An 18,609-nucleotide genomic window follows, 5' to 3' on the forward strand; every position below is an offset into this window, starting at 1 on the left:
TCAAGAAGGCCAGCAAAGCCGCCACTTCTCTCCGGGAAAAACATCAGGGACAGACTGATGTTTTGCAAAAGTTACAGGGACTGGACTGATGAGGACTGTGGTAAAGTCATTTTCTCTGATAAATCCCCTTTCAGATTGTTTGGGGCATCTGGAAAAATGCTTGTCCAGAGAAGGAACAAAGTCCAGATAAACTTTGTTCTCTGCAAAACGCTACAAATATACTTTTCACCGCTCCTTAGAACAGTCATTGTGTTCTATTTTATTACCTCCTTTAACATGAGTTATATATAATTGGGACGATTACTAATACTTCGGCATAAACAAGGAACACTTTACTTACATATCATGGCTGGAGGTCACTAACTTCCAGGAGGTTTTGTGCAGATCTGTATTAAATATTACTCACATTGACTTTACGTTACGATTGATTGTTTGAATTCCAATTAACAACTATGTGATTATAATGTTTTCCTTGTTATGCAGGATTTTTAAGTGTTCTATATATTTTATGTACTAAATGTCTGGAGCATCCCAGTCTATATTAAATTTTGTTTTATTTTATCCTCTATTGCTATTCTATATGCTTTCACTTATTAGATATTGCTATCACGATTATCGCCAATTAATTAATAATAATATCCCCTCCCCTCTGGAGTGGCTCCATGTATCCGTGGTCAAATTCCCTCTGTGCTTTTCCTTCCCCGGGCAAACCCCTGGGTCTCCCCTTGTTAAACATTGTTGGGTGCTGGATGAGGGGGTTGGAGTGGGAGTGGAGATGAGCTGACCTTCCACAGTGGTTCCAATGCTTTGTCCCTGCCACAATGTCTGGGTCAGTCCTGTGGAAGGCAATGGGTAATACTTATCTTTCCCTACCTCCAGATACCACACAGCCCCTTCTAAAATTAGCTCTTCCATGTTTTTATTATGTGTCAGGGCTTCCAGCTGTCCCTCATTTCCTTTTCCTTCCTTATTTCTCCCCCATGGGTCTGCAAAAAGTTCTCCCAGTGTGCACAGAGTGCAATTTAAGAACTGTCCTGGGGTGACATTCCATGTAATTCCTGCGGATTGACGGGCCAGTGGATGATGTTATCTTGGCAAGTGTGGCCTAGTCGCATCACATATTTTGTTTCACATTAAATGCATAAATCAGGATGTACATGAAATGCATTTTTATAGTTTCTCTTCCTTGCAAACACATGTTCTGGCATGCATACATGTCAGTCATCACAACCTGTTGGCACTTACACGTGCTCTGTAATGGTATTTTTTACTACTTGTCATTCATCCCTTATCCTTCATAACGTGTTACTCATCACTCATTTGTAATTGCTTGTTCCTCATCACTTTATATTCATAGCTCAACATTCATTTCTTGTCAATTATTATTACTAATTGCTTGTTTTTCAGCAATTCATTACTCAATACTCGTAACTTGTCATTCACCACAGATCACTCATCATGCTTTACACATTACTTCCCATACACCTTTTTCACAATTTAAAAGTGGCAGTATGGAAAATGTAGGTTAAAGGAATTTTATGGTTTTCAATAAAAGCAATTGGAAATGTGTACCAACCCACGTCGTCCATTGTGTAGATATACACCAATATAGCCACAAATTTAAAACCGCCGAGAACATTAACTATCTCATTACAATGGCACCTGTCAAGGGGTGAGATTTACAAGGCAGCAAGTGAACAGTCAGTTCTTGAAGATGTGTTGGAAGCCGGAAAAATGTCAAGCGCAGGGATCTGAACAACTTTTGACAAGTGCCAAATTGTGATGGCTAGACGACTGGGTCAGAGCATCTCCAAAAGACAGATCTTGTGGGGTGTTTTCCCAGTGTATATAGTGGACAGCATCTACTAAAATTGGCCCAAGCTAGGACAACCAGTGAACTGAAGACAGGTTGAGGTGCACCCAAGGCTCATTGACGCTGATGGTGGAGCAAAGACTGTCTCATCTGGTTAAATCCCACAGAAGAGCTATTGTAGCACAAATTGCTGAAAAAGTTAATCCTGGTTATGATAGAAAGGTGTCAGGATACACAGTGCACCGTAGATTGCTGTGCATGGGGCTACGCAGCCGCAGACTGGACAGAGTGCTCATGCCGACTCCTGTCCACTGCCGAAAGCATCTACCATGGGCACTTGAGCACCAGAACTGGATTATGGAGCAATAGAAGAAGGTGGCCTGGTCTGATGAAACATTTTCTTTTACATTGTGTTGACAGCCGGGTGTATGTGTGATGTTTACCTGATTGCAGTGTGATGCTCTGGGCAATGTTCTGCCACTAAACCTTGGGTCCTGGCCTTCATTTGGATGTTACATTGACATGTACCACCTACCTAACCATTGTTGCAGACCAAGTATGCCCCTTCATGGCAATGGTATTCCCGGATGGCAATTGCCTCTTTCAGCAGAATAATGCGCCCTTCCACACTACAAAAATTGTTCAGGAATGGTTTAAAAAACATGACAAAGTGTTGAAGGTGTTGACTTGACCTCCAATTTCCTCAGATCCCAATCCAATCAAGCCTCTGTAGTATGTGCTGCCTAAACAAGTCCAAGCCATTGAGGCCCCAACGCACAACTTACAGGACTTAAAAGATCAGGCTACTAATATATTGGTGCCAGAAACCATAGCACACCTTAAAAGGTCTTGTGGAGTCCATGCCTTGATGGGTCTGAGCTGTTTTTGCAGTACGAGGAGGAACGGCACAATATTAGGTAGGTGTTTTTAATGTTGTGGCTGATTGGTGTAGACATAAAGAAAGTCTGTGATGCTTAAACGATTGTTGGCCATGATTCTGTAACATTTTCTGTAATCAATGAAACTTTTTTTTTCATTACTGGTGCTGGTCTATTCAAATATTTTTTGAACACTTTAAATACAAATGCTTGTTTGGACCATGCACAGTACATACATGTGAGTACTGAGTGCATCCTCTCTTTGGAATATATACATACATACACTGACATGGGCAAACTTTATGTGAGATACACACAAACACCTTCTTACTTTTTACTTTGCTTTTATTGTCAGGATGGTAAAATAAGTTGACAGCATAAAGGTCTACACTCTTTCTTGCGACCCGAAAGCTAGATAGACACAGACCAACTCACTAGAGACTGGCCACTCACTGACATCAGTTACAACTGAGCAATGAAACAGACAGGTTTAAGTAGTTTACACTCCTCCCACAACCCTAACTTGATGAACAGATGACTCCCATATTGCCTTTAAAAGAGAGTTGGTTGCAGGTGCTCTGTTTTTAATGCAGACACACCCTGTCAGGCTGCTGCTTGCTGTGGAAAAGATGTTTTTAAACCACTTCAAAACATGTACGTTAAATCAGACTCTTATTAATAAATATACAATAATAATAACCTATAACAACTATCCCTACAGAACACATTATACTATTACATTTGGCCTGCCTTTATCATCCATCTAAACTTTTACATTTTACTCATTCTACAGCATATTACACTCTTTTTCATGTTTCATGTTTTATACCCTGAAACTAGAGAATTGAAGCTATCATTTTTAAATTAGAAATATTTCTCTTTTTGTTAAATGTATTGATTTAAATAGGTGTTAGTCATTACTGTGATGCTGAAATGTCCGACACAAGTCAGAGCGAAAAAATAATTCCAATGGCAGTAATGTAGACAGTTTGGAAATAACGACTTAGACATAAAGTGAAACAATTCCGGCAATCGCGCTGTGAACATGCAAAGGCTTTCACATTATAGAGCCTGCGGGTCCTCACATTGCCCCCTTAATATTAGCAATGTAACTGTCGCTCTTTAAAATGACATCATTGTGAGTGCCGGCATGTTCTACTTGCCAGCAGAGGCACAAGTATGCCACATGTAAAGCATCATGTGTACAGACATGGGTATTTAAATAGGTGCGGTACGCCATCCACTGCAACCACTATATTTCCATCCCTGGTCACTTCCTAGTATTTCTACTGATCTGTTTAGTCTAATTTTGCTGTATTTTTATTTGATAATGTTGCAGAAAAGCATACTGGCTATACTGTATTCTAACTTTTCATATAAGAAGAGCTGAAAATAGCTGACACTTCAGATCTGCTTCTAACTTGGTTTTACAATTTTTACTTTCATTTATTTTTTTATATCTTTAAGTGTAAAATGTGTAAAACCTGAAACAATACCTAAACAAAGACATTTTAGAACCAAAACCATATCCAAAACACAGGGGTCAGTGCACATCTCTACTAGTTAATACCTGGTAATACATTTTACTGAGTTGTAACAGAAACAATTATCTTTGGTAGACAGAGAAATCAAGTGATTATCATGCTGAAATAAAGGGTGATGTATTTTTGTATGAGTGTAAATACATGCACATAGTTTGTTCACTGACAAACAATACTTATTAATTAATGGTTGTTTATTTGTATAGTGCCACCATATTATATAGCATTTTCCATTGGAGCTTGCAGTCTAAATTCCCTACCACACAAACACTTTCATTATGGCCAAATTATATAAGTAATCATACTTTTTTTTGCAATGTGGTAGGAAACCAGAGCATCTGGAGGGAACCTACACAAATACGTGGACAACAATCAAACTCCATAAAAAACATGCCCTTGGTGGTGGTGTTTACCGTAATCCTAGGGGCCACAGTTTAGTTAATTCTGGGGGATATGCAATGCAAGTGACTTCAGCTCAGCTCTTTCTGGGATACAATTGCATTCTACCTTTTTACTGAGGGGAGGGGTCATCGGCATGCTAGTTATCATACAGAGAGGCCACTCTCCCACAACTTCCATCAAACTAGGAGTGCATCTAATTGTCAGGGAGCCACAGGTTAAATCATAATTTTAAGGTAGGCATAATTGTGAGTAGAGATCACAATCTGTTAGGGTCCCCTTTGCCATCAATACTGAGTCCACAGCCCTCCCTCTTTAATTACTCTCCCATCTGGGTGACAAATGTACATGCACTACATGCCTGACACTGCTCAAGGTTGACTGAATTGTAAAACATTCATTAATTTTTGTTCATGGTTTTCCAACATATTCATACATCCAATAGAGCTATACTTTACTCATTAAATTTGTGGCTGTGGATGTGCATTTCCACTTGTATCTTAATTGTGTCCAATGGATGTGTAGGAGGGTAATAGGAGCCACAATAAACTGTTCCCCACTAGGCAGTTGAGTTACACTCCGGGTCTAAGATTCAAGTGCTGTTTTAGCATCATACAGTGATTCAGAATGCAGCTGTCCATACAAACCCTGAAACATCTTCATACTCGACAGACATATTAGCCATTGGATTCTCTGAGTTTTCAAGCTACTTTTTAGATTTTCCAGATGCTTTTTTCAAACACTTTAAAACAACTGGAGCAATGAGCAATATTTCTTTCTTAATCACTTTTACTATTTGAGACAAATTCTATGATACATTCTTGTGAAGCTTCCCAAAACCAAATAATTTCTGGCAAATGGCGAATTCCTCTTTATTTGGCTCTTCACTCTCTGTATTGCTGGTGAAATAGTGAAGTCTCCAAAATTTTAACATTCTGACTTGTGAGTTTAATGCATTAAAACCCCATTTAGGCAAAGGACTAAGGGATATATTTTCTAAACTGCGGGTTTGAAAAAGTGGAGATGTTGCCTATAGCAACCAGATTCTAGCTTTCATTTATGTAGTGCATTAACAAAATGATTGCTAGAATCTGATTGGTTTCTATAGGCAACATCTTCACTTTTTCAAACCCGCAGTTTAGTAAATATACCTCTAAGTGTAGTTTGTACAACAGTACATCAGACAAAGTTGGTTTGCTTTAGCACTAATAAGAATGGAAGGCTGTTTTACTTCTTTAGATCTGAGGCTCAGAACTGGCTGTACTAAAATGATTCTGCAGTTCCCATAGATGGAGATTTATGTGTGCAAGATGCAAAGGATCATATCAGGCAGTTTCTCCAGGTTAGTTACCTCGATTAGCTATTTGCAGATTTGTCATTCTTTCCAACTGTTATGTGTCGGCCTTTACATTCACTTCACAGTCTATAGGGAACAGTCGGCACACATTGAGGCCATGTGATGTTTCTGTATTCTTTGTTGCCTTTGTTGATTTTGCACAATACCTATCCATAGATCAAACCCACAATGAGAATATGGGGTTTAGTGTAAGGAAAATTGGCAATAAACATTTTGTCTGCTTTTTACCAGCATTTGTTTATTTTCAGAGAATGATTGACAGCAGCATGCTGTAATCTTACAGTCAAAGCAACCATTACCTTGGTGTAGACAAACTGTCTCTACTTGTAAACATGTAATTGCCGCAGTAAAGGTATATTTTTCTACATTGCCTTAATGAAGGTTTTCTTTTCTCATAGCTTTCTTATAGACTAATATAATTTGCACCTAAATCCTCTTCCTTTCACAGATTTAATAGAATAAGACTTCTGAGATTAAGGTCCTGATTTTACGGATCACTACAGAGATTTTTAGCCACAAAAATGGATCAGAAACTTGAAGTCACAGAATAGTATTATTTTATTTAATGCCACCCTATCATGCAGATACTTACAGAGAATAATCATTCACATCAGTATCATTACCTTTTCAAATAATTTAAACAAGCTCCATTACTCCATTTAAGCGCATATACCCCTATATAAGGCACAATGCAAATTAACATACTCATATAAACCTATATATATAGATATAATAAAATAAAACTAAAATATTTGCCGCTTGAAATAAAGACAGTTCAGATGTTCACTTCCTTTCATGTTATAGGAAACAGGACAAAGGTGTCAAATCTGCCTAATGGGGACAATTTCACTTGTAGACTGTACTTCTCACATGAAAACCACATGCACGTTTCGCTATCAACAACAAATCCACAATTATTGATTACATTTGATGTGCAGATGAGCTATGAAATTGCTCAATGTCAATGAGCAGCTGTGTATGCACAGAACCATAAAAAGTAGCAACATAGATGAGTTGTGAGATGCAAGATGTGCTGTACAGAAAGGACTCCATTTGTCAGGTGTTCTACTAAACTATATTGTATCAGTATGAAAATGCTTAAATACAAATTACAATCTTTTTATCTATTTCTAAACTGTCAGTAATGTGGGACAGAGAGGAATTCTTAAATAAGTGATTAGTTTCTTAAGGATAACAGAAAAACAAACTGTTACAGAAATAATGTTTAAATAGTGGAAAGGGAAAGCTGATCGTAATATATTAAATAATGTATCAGATAGGGTATTTACCCTAAGTTCAAGAGTTTGCAATCAAAACTATCTTCATTGATTTTTAAGCTTTAGATAAAACTTGACGTTACCCTACTCTTGACGGTACCCTACTCTGTGTGAGGTTGTATAAGCTTAAAACTAATGTTATGAAAAGGAGGGTACTTATTCAGACTTAAAACTCCATAATGGCAAACATTTCAATACTATCTTTCTTTTTTCCTTTCTTCTTGTACAAAATGTCTGTTGACAGAGCAATGACTTGGGCAAAGTTGAAGTAAATGTCCCTGTGAAGTTTTCCTTAAAGCAACCATCTTATCTCAACTCTACTCGGGCTAATAACTATGACTGTGTCAATACTATGTGCATATTATGTGCTTGACTCATCTTACCACTGGATGCTAATGTATACACATATACATATATATATATATATATATATATATATATAGTAACAAAAGTGCCCTTCTTGTAGAACTTTTGACACCTTCTGACACTACTTGTTGCAAGAGCATGCTGCAGACGGCCATTAGCTACACAGACAACTTGTTGCAAATCAAAACGGTGCTTTATTGTTACATCACAATATCACATCAAGGGGTAAATGTATCAAGCTGAGAGTTTTCTGATGGGTTTGAAAAACCAATCAGATTCTAGCTATCATTTATTTAGTACATTTTACAAAATGATAGCTAGAATCTGATTGGTTGCTATAGGCAACATCTACACTTTTCAAGCACGCAGGAAAACTCTCAGCTTGATACATTTACCCCCAAATGTCAGGATGACACCAGGCAACCTACATCCGGCTATACACTAGTTTCCCTCTCTACCAGCCGGCCACCAACTGGCATCGGTTGCAATACACATATGAACCACAGTCTTTTATACTTAAGGCTCCTACAACAGCCTTGGGTGACTGAAAGGCAACACTCCCACTTTGCCTTTAAAGAAAGTCTCCTCCAGATGGTCTGTAACCCATCTTAATTGCAGACACCAGCCTTTTGCTGTTGCTGTGGAAAAAACTGCGAAAGCATAAGTATATCACATTTTACATTTACTTTGTGACATGTCTCAGACCTGTACATAACAGAACCTAAATGCAGTGCTACACTTGTGTTACCTGGTCTCCAGACTTAAGCTGCAGATTCCCCTGGACCTCACCTGTCCCTATGTAGGAGAGGTGTGGCAATTCTCCTCTTTGCCTATATGTATATATATATATATATATATATATATATATAAAATAGTGAAAAAGACAACGGCGCTCAGTGTAAATTAAAACAACACGTGAATAAACGTGCTCATAAATACATAAAATCACATACAGTAGGCTGCTTCACTTTTGTACATCAGATTGCAGATGTAAACCTATAGAAAAAAATAGAAAAAGGAAGCGCCAAACATAGTGTATTATCACCAATTGGTTAAATGTGGAAATAATTATTCCAAATTAGCCCCGTACCAGATAGCAGATGATAAATTGCACATCTTTGTGATATTCCACTGGGATTCAAAACTGGCCTCCGAATTGGATTCACACACTAGGGCTCAAAAGGAAATAGCAACACAATAGTGTAGTATATTCATGACAAGTGCGTTATTTTCATAAAAAGTAATAAAATTTAATAGACATGGCACATTCCAAAAAGACAAATAAATTGCCCGTACATTGAATAAAATATAAGCAGGCTTATCTGTGTCATAAAGTTCCAAGTAAAACCAAGCATGGACCGGGAACTCCTTCTCCTGCTGCCAGCTGGAACACACAGAGAAAGACGCTGCCTCCTTGACGCGTTTCGTCCACAATAGACTTTATCAAAAGAGTCAATATTACTTGGGACATGGTTCCCCGTCTTATATAGTCCCCATTTTCAATCAGTGATATCCGGAGTGTTTTATTTCCCCCACAGAGCTCAATGGATCTCCTTTGGCTTCCGTTGGCATCCAATATACACATCACTTCCGCCCGTTTGCGACATGTCGCTTCCGGTTTTGTATTATTACGGAATACAGAGTATTGCTATACAACGCTGTTTAAGTCATGAATATGCCAATATTAATTATATATGACAAAGGGGATATATAAATATAATCACCATTAAAAGATCTAGCGATATATTACAGATCCAAAAGGGATACTATACACAGTAAACTAACTATATAGATATATAAAACATCAAATAGCTAACTTAGCACATATGATAGGTGGTACATTATATCATTTATTAAATGCTATACATAATAAACTAACCTGACTAATCAGAGTATATAAAATCTATACATCAAATAACTGACTGAACAAAATATGCAACTATGATTCTCCAGGATAATATCTTCCTGTTTAATATAAAGGAGTGGACAAAGGCTAGAAAAATGGAGCAGAGAGAGAGCAAATTAGTATAACAAACATTGAGGACAAAATCATACATCAAATGAATGGAGCTATTTCAAAGGCTTCGTTTATATTGATATAAAACGTACAGAATTTTGTCACTTTTTTTTTAAGGAAAATCAGAATAATATTACTGACCCTGATGCATTAGAAACTATGGATCAATTTTTTTGGGATACTGAGAAAGTACTTTGTAAAGAGATGAGAACCTGGTGGGACATCACAGGTCTAGAAGAGTACCTTAGAGTAAAACGAATTCCAAGAGGATTGAGACTTAAGAAAAATCCAACCTTTGGAAAGGAGAATTCTCACTTTATCAAAGAGTGGGAGAAAATCCTGACTGATTGTTCTTTTAATTTAATGAAATTGATTATATCTGAGAAACAAAAAAATTTGGAAGCTATTAATGCAGAGGTAAAAGAAAGGGAAAAAAATGGCAGAAGAGTTTAAACATAAGGATGAGTTTAAGATAAATGAGACTGTACTCCAGAAAAAATTAGATAAAATGGAGTCTGATGTAATTGAAAGAAAAGACACCAAATTTTTGAGAGATAAACAAGATTACGATCTGGATATGATTTATGATTGGAGCAAATATACTAGAAAAAATCAAAAGAATTTTTGGGATAATGATAAGAGGAATTTTAGAAATCACAAGTCCTCTAATGAGGAATGGACTGTAGCTAATTATAACAAAAGAGGTGGTAGGCCTAGAAATTTCCGTCCATACAGACCGCCCCATCTAAAACTCTCTAATAGATATACTCCTCTCCAAAGAGACAAATTTTTGGAGTGCAGATGAGGATTTTTTATCCCCAACCCCCACCCCCAAAGAGGATACAATATTCAAAAGATTTGGAATAAGGGAAAATATAAGAACAGCCTCCCCCCTCAAGAGAAGGTATGCAGAAGGAGAGGGAAACGAGCCAGAGTACAGGGAAAGAAAAAGAAGAAATGTCTGTATGCTACTACACAAAATATAACACAGGGTGTTTTCAATCTTTCCAACTATCAATTGTCCTCTAATGAAATTCAACTTTTGAAAAAAGGTTTTTCGTTTGCCCCCACTAATCAAGTAAATGAATTTCAATTGTTTGTAGATCTTAACAAGTATGTAAGAAAGCTTACACTTAAGCGTCACTTTGAAAAGAAAGAATCTGATAATCAGAAATCACAGATTAATTCAATAGTTCCAGATTCTAAATCTGGTTTAAAAAAACCATCTAAATTTAATCCTCTCGAGTCTAAAGGAGAAAATATTGAGATTTTTTATAAATTGATTAAAAAGGACCTTATTAACATTGATAGATCTACTAAACTCAAACGAAACCTCTCTATTCCAGAAAGAAAAGCACTTAAGAGTCTGATGGAAAATAATGAGATTGTTATTAAAGAAGCTGACAAAGGGGGGGGTATTGTTATCTTCAATAGAACAGATTACATTATGGAGGCTAATAGAATATTGGGGGATTCTAATTCATATCAAACTCTGCCTAAAGATCCTACAGAGATGTTTGTGGATGAGTTATGTATTATACTCACAAAGCCCTCAGTAAAAATGTTATTAATAGAGAGGAATTTCTATTTCTATCTCAGGAAAATCCTGTTATCCCTATTTTTTATTTTCTCCCAAAAATACATAAGTCCCTAACAAACCCTCCAGGGAGACCTATAATTTCTGGGATTAACTCTCTAACAGCGGCAGCATCTCAATATGTGGAAATATTTATAAAAAAATTTGTTGTTACATTACCAGCGTATCTTAAAGATACTACCTCTCTATTACAGCTGTTACAATCATTTGAATGGAAAGATGGTTATCGATGGGTAACCATAGATGTACAGGCACTATATACCTGTATTGGTCATGACCAGGGGGTTGAGGCCATAACATACTTTTTGGAGTCAGATAGTAATTTGGACAATTCCCATAGAGAATTTATATGTGTTCTTATAAAATTTATTCTTAAACACAATTATTTTAAATTCATGGATCTGTTCTATATCCAATTGTGCGGTACAGCTATGGGCACAATATTTGCGCCCAGTTTTGCCAATTTATTTATGGGCAAATGGAAATCAGAATACATATACTCTAATAATCCATTCAAGTCTAATATAATGTTCTATAGACGTTATATCGACGATATCATCATAATTTGGGAGGGTTCTGATGATACCCTTGATGCTTTTTTTAAGTTTATTGGGGATAATAACCTCAATTTAAGCTTTACCTATAAGACTGATGTCAATTATATTGATTTTCTGGATTTGAAATTGGAAGCCAAAAATGGCAGAATTGAAACAAGTACATTCATTAAAGAGGTAGATAGTAACAGTTATGTACACTTTGAGAGCTGCCATTTACAAAAGTGGAAGGAAAATATACCTTTCTCTCAATTTAATAGGGTAAAGAGGAACTGTTCTGATGAAGTCATCTGTGCAAGTCAATCTAAGATCTATTTTGAGAGATTCAAAGAACAAGGATACCCTGAAAGCCTGCTAGACAATGCACTTATTAGGACTAGGGAAAGAAAGAGAGAAGAACTTTTGAGTTATAGAATAAAAGATAACAGCAGAAAAATCACAGTTCCTTTTATAACAGAGTATAGTGCTGACGAAAAAAGAATCAGACTGTCACTCCCTGGACTGTGAGTGCTACTTCTCGTGTATTCAGGAACCGTGGCCGTCCACCATCCTGAGGGTCTGCGCATGTGCAGCCCTTTCAAACCTTCAGTATCTGTTCCTTTTAGTTAATTGGCTGATCAGGCAACACTCCCTATTTAAAGCACCTGTGGTCAATACCTCGTTGCCTGATCTTGGAGTCTCATTCCCCATGAGCCTCTGAAGGTGTTCCTGTGTTTCCTCGTGTATTCAGCTCCTGCTGATTCCTGTTATTCGTTTGTGGTTTCCAGACCACTTCAACTCTCCTGTGTTCATCGTGTCTGCAGCAGCTGATTCCTATCCACTGCCTCCGTGCTTCTACAGAGTTCCTGCTCACTTCAACTCTCCTGTGTTCATCGTGTCTGCAGTCAGCTGATTCCTATCCGCTGCCTCCGTGCTTCTACAGAGTTCCTGCTCACTTCAACTCTCCTGTGTTCATCGTGTCTGCAGCCAGCTGATTCCTATCCGCTGCCTCCGTGCTTCTACAGAGTCCTGCTCACTTCAACTCTCCTGTGTTCATCGTGTCTGCAGCCAGCTGATTCCTATCCGCTACCTCCGTGCTTCTACAGAGTCCTGCTCACTTCAACTCTCCTGTGTTCATCGTGTCTGCAGCAGCTGATTCCTATCCGCTGCCTCCGTGCTTCTACAGAGTTCCTGCTCACTTCAACTCTCCTGTGTTCATCGTGTCTGCAGCCAGCTGATTCCTATCCGCTGCCTCCGTGCTTCTACAGAGTCCTGCTCACTTCAACTCTCCTGTGTTCATCATGTCTGCAGCCAGCTGATTCCTATCCGCTACCTCCGTGCTTCTACAGAGTCCTGCTCACTTCAACTCTCCTGTGTTCATCGTGTCTGCAGCCAGCTGATTCCTATCCACTGCCTCCGTGCTTCTACAGAGTTCCTGCTCACTTCAACTCTCCTGTGGTCATCGGGTCAGCGCTCCGCTGCTTTCATCTCTGCTACTGGATATCAGACCGTCTCAACTCTCCTGTGTTCTTCACGTTCCAGTTCTTCTTACTACTGCTTCCAGAGTATTGCCTCGTTCATGCTGGTTTACCTGCCGTGTGCTGCACCAACCTGATTACCGCTTCCACCCTCCAGTGGTCTCTCCTCCTGCCGGCCTTCAGCCGTTCAGGTATCTCTGCACGTCTCTCTGACAGCCTGCTCTCCTGAACCGCGGTATGCATACTTCTCATTGACTTTGCTTGTGTATTGCATATCTAGCTGGACTGAGTTGTGTTCTCCTCCGGAGTCCTTTATCCACTGAGACTATTGCTACCATTGACTTTGTTCACTATTGTCTGGATAGTTATTGTGACTTTGTATATGTAGCAGTGCTGCTCAGTTATCATTGTATTGTGGATATCATCGTGGGATCAAGTTCTGTGTGCCCGTGTATACTCTGCATTGCATTCATCTCCTCGTGCCCCTCCTCACATATATATTGCAGTGGTACAACTTGCTATATGCAGACCACTGACTCCTGTTCCCTGTGACACCAGTTTCAAGTATCCTCTCACATAAGCAGTGGTACAACTTGCTAACGCAGACCACTGACTTCCCTGTTACCTACCTTCATCTGGATTCCATTCCTTCACCTAGACAGTGGTACAACTTGCTATACGCAGACCGCTGACTCTCACCACCTCCTCGCTACTTCTGGACATTCCTCCTCACTATAGCAGTGGTACAACTTGCTATACGCAGACCACTGACTACCCTCACGTTTCATTGTCCATCTAGCTCCTCGTGTACAGTTATCTACCCATTACCAGTGCTGTTAGTCATAGACTTTCCTCGAGCATTCTCTCACCATCTGCTGTTCCTTCTGTTCCGTTGTCATCCTGCTACCAGAGTACCATACTACCAACTATGCTACTCTGGTAAGTCCATCATCTGGTGATACCTGGGTAAAGACTCCTAGTGCCCGTGACACAGACACTCTCTAAATAAACACTGGAATATCATTAAAATGGATCCTATTTTAGGTCCTGTACTGGGGGATAAGCCCGACATAGTGTTTAAAAAAACTAAGAATTTAAAAACTCTACTAGCTCCTAGCCTCTTGAGTAATCTAGTGGATAAAAGTGGGGGAACTTTTCTTTCTAATTTAGGCTCTAATTGTGGCTTTGTAAAATGTTCAAAATTTAATATTTGCAAATTAGCTGATACTTATGGAAGATCTGTTTTTGACTCAACTAATAGCAAGGAGTATAAAATTAAAGGAGCTATTACCTGTCAAAGTTCCTCAGTTATCTATATCTTAGAATGTCCGTGTCATCTCAAATATGTGGGGAAAAATAAAATAATGCTTAAGATACGTATACAGGAACACGTGCGGGCAATAAAAAATAAACTTGACACCCATGCAGTTTCCAGACATTTCAAACTTTTTCATGATGGAGACTCTAGTTTACTAAGATTTAAAGCCTTAGAGCTTGTCACGCTAGGTCCAAGGGGGGAGATCTTGCTAATAGACTATCTTGCAGGGAAATGTATTGGATTTTTCAACTAAATACACTTGTTTCTATGGGCTTAAACGAAGCCTTTGAAATAGCTCCATTCATTTGATGTATGATTTTGTCCTCAATGTTTGTTATACTAATTTGCTCTCTCTCTGCTCCATTTTTCTAGCCTTTGTCCACTCCTTTATATCAAACAGGAAGATATTATCCTGGAGAATCATAGTTGCATATTTTGTTCAGTCAGTTATTTGATGTATAGATTTTATATACTCTGATTAGTCAGGTTAGTTTATTATGTATAGCATTTAATAAATGATATAATGTACCACCTATCATATGTGCTAAGTTAGCTATTTGATGTTTTATATATCTATATAGTTAGTTTACTGTGTATAGTATCCCTTTTGGATCTGTAATATATCGCTAGATCTTTTAATGGTGATTATATTTATATATCCCCTTTGTCATATATAATTAATATTGGCATATTCATGACTTAAACAGCGTTGTATAGCAATACTCTGTATTCCGTAATAATACAAAACCGGAAGTGACATGTCGCAAACGGGCGGAAGTGATGTGTATATCGGATGCCAACGGAAGCCAAAGGAGATCCATTGAGCTCTATGGGGGAAATAAAACACCCCGGATATCACTGATTGAAAATGGGGACTATATAAGACGGGGAACCGTGTCCCAAGTAATATTGACTCTTTTGATAAAGTCTATTGTGGACGAAACGCGTCAAGGAGGCAGCGTCTTTTTCTGTGTGTTCCAGCTGGCAGCAGGAGAAGGAGTTCCCGGTCCATGCTTGGTTTTACTTGGAACTTTATGACACAGATAAGCCTGCTTATATTTTATTCAATGTACGGGCAATTTATTTGTCTTTTTGGAATGTGCCATGTCTATTAAATTTTATTACTTTTTATGAAAATAACGCACTTGTCATGAATATACTACACTATTGTGTTGCTATTTCCTTTTGAGCCCTAGTGTGTGAATCCAATTCGGAGGCCAGTTTTGAATCCCAGTGGAATATCACAAAGATGTGCAATTTATCATCTGCTATCTGGTACGGGGCTAATTTGGAATAATTATTTCCACATTTAACCAATTGGTGATAATACACTATGTTTGGCGCTTCCTTTTTCTATTTTTTTCTATAGGTTTACATCTGCAATCTGATGTACAAAAGTGAAGCAGCCTACTGTATGTGATTTTATGTATTTATGAGCACGTTTATTCACGTGTTGTTTTAATTTACACTGAGCGCAGCGTAAGAGGCCGGTATACTGGTCTCATACACACAGATTGCAATCTGCTATTGTATATTTCATGTTTGCATGGGGTGAGGATAAACCTGCGAGAAGCTTACCAGTAAAGTCTCTGACAATCCCTCAGCATCATCTCCTAGGATTACGCTGTAAGGCAGCCTTCCTTGTCTCAGGAGAGTTCACCTGGCAATCTTACCTTTCTGTGTATGAGACCAGTATACCGGCCTCTTACGCTGCAGGAGTCCTGTGCAAAGGAAAACTTTACAGCCTCAGCAGCTTACGTCTGTTAGGATCGTCCTCTTAAGCATCTGCTTATCCCAGTCTGGTGTTTTCAGTTTATTGGCTGATGGCTACACATCTATATGATCTTCAGTTATCCAAGCTTCAAAAAAGGATTACATTTTAAAATGGGAGTCAGGTTACTATGCTGATGCACCTGCATAGTAACCAAAGTGCCTGTTAGCTCTGAAAGTGGATGCAGGATACAGAGGGAAGCAAAGCGTAGAAGATATCTACTGGCTCGTTGGAAATCCTGAAGGATATATGATCAGCTACATCCAGGATGTTCCCCTCATTTGATGAGCTTTAAAGATTATTTATCTGGTACGCACATTCACTACACGAGTGGTTGGTGTTTATGTACTATATATCACATTAAGACCATAGATCTATTCTATTGGTAGTAGGGGATTATTTCAGACCAATCTGGTCTAAAAGTTACTTGTATTGTAACAATATTACACTATTGTGCGCCTCCTCTTTACACTTTGTTTCTAGATCATTCCGTTTTACACCGATTGGCTCAAGGAGGACTGGCTGCTGCCTGCACACGGGAAGTGTTTTATGAGAGATTCATATTTGGACATTTTTGTTTATTTATATTGATAATTTGCTACAGCGCCATTGTTTTGGTATTGTTTCTTCTTTTTATATATATATATATACATACACTATATGGACAAAAGTATTCGGACGCTTGAATATTACACAAACAGGGACTGTAATGACACTGTATTCAATTACATATAGTTTAATATGGAGTTGCCCCCCTTTTTGTAGCGATAACAGCTTCCACTCTTCTTGGAAGGCTTTCCACAAGATGTTGGAGTGTTTCTGTGGGAATTTGTGCACATTCATTCTGTAGAGCTTTTATGAGGTCAGGCACTGATGTTGGATGAGAACGTCTGGCTCGCAATCTCCGTTCCAGTTCATCTCAAAGGTGTTCGATGGGGTTAATGTCAGGGCTCTGTGCAGGCTAGTTAAGTTCTTCCGCACCAAACTCATCAAACCATGTCTTTGTAGTCCTTGTTTTTAGCACTGGGGCAAGTCATGTAGGAATAGAAAAGAGGCTTTCCCAAACTGTTGCCACAAAGTTGGAAGCATAGCATTGTCTAAAATGACTTGGTATGCTGAAGTTTTAAGATTGCCCCTCACTGGAGATAAGAGGCCTAGCCCAAACCCTGAAAAACAGCCCTTTACCATTATCCCTCCTCCAAACTTCACAGTTGGCATAATGCAGTCAGGCAACGTTGTCCTGGCCTCTGCCAAACCCAGACTCACCCATCAGACAGCCAAACAGAGAATAACACAGAACAGAGGGAGCGCCAGGGGAGTGATGCTGATAAGAGTAAATATTTGTCACAAATATAGCCCAATCCGTCTGATGAAACCATACATTTATTAGAGATATAAAATCAAACAATAGAATTCTAAAACAAATAAAAAGATTCTTCTCCAAATAAATAACCAAATGTTATCTAGCAGTGCATATATTACACTAATGCCAAATGTCCAGGTAACTCAAGGTAAGCAGATGTCAAAGTGCAAATTTGCATTTCCACACAACAGCACAAACTTGTTCTTGCTGTGTCAAATGTTTCAATAGCGCTAGACGGATATCCAAATCTCAAAACGTGAGTGGCAAGTTCACTTATAATAATAAAAAACAAATTTGTGCACATATCTGAGACACTGTCCTTAATCCAACAGCATCTGGAGCTGTGTAGAGGTTGCATGCGTGTGAACACTTCAAGCTATATTTAGCAGCTGTCTCACCCAATCTGACGTAGTGGCTGTTAGGGAGAAAACTTTCCCCTTCTGGTTGGTCACACAGCCGAAGAATACTCTGTGTCCTGGGTCTCTCTCGACACTGATGTTTTCGCTGGTTGTGCTCAGTTTAGAATCTATGTTTAAACCTTATCAGAAGGAAACTGATTTATTAAGTACACTAAACCTCAATGACATTAAGAACTAATTGAAACAGTAACTCAGTGTTTTCAATTCACGTTTATTTCACTATTATTTCATTGTTTTTAAAAGAAATAATTTATTTTAGATATTATGAAATAAAGCTGATTTTAATTGTAGATTACAAATAATTTAGCAACATTATATTATTAACAGGACAGTTCTGTGCACTACAACAAGAAAATCTCTCCTTTTGGATTTACCATGCTAAAATTGCCAGCATGAAGATTTTCAGCAATTTGTGCATCAGTAGCTCTTCTGTGGGACTGGACCAGACTGGCTACTTCGCTCGTCACATGCATCAATGACTT

This window comes from Mixophyes fleayi, chromosome 3 (genome assembly GCF_038048845.1).
Source record: "Mixophyes fleayi isolate aMixFle1 chromosome 3, aMixFle1.hap1, whole genome shotgun sequence".
NCBI classification, from domain to species: domain Eukaryota; kingdom Metazoa; phylum Chordata; class Amphibia; order Anura; family Limnodynastidae; genus Mixophyes; species Mixophyes fleayi.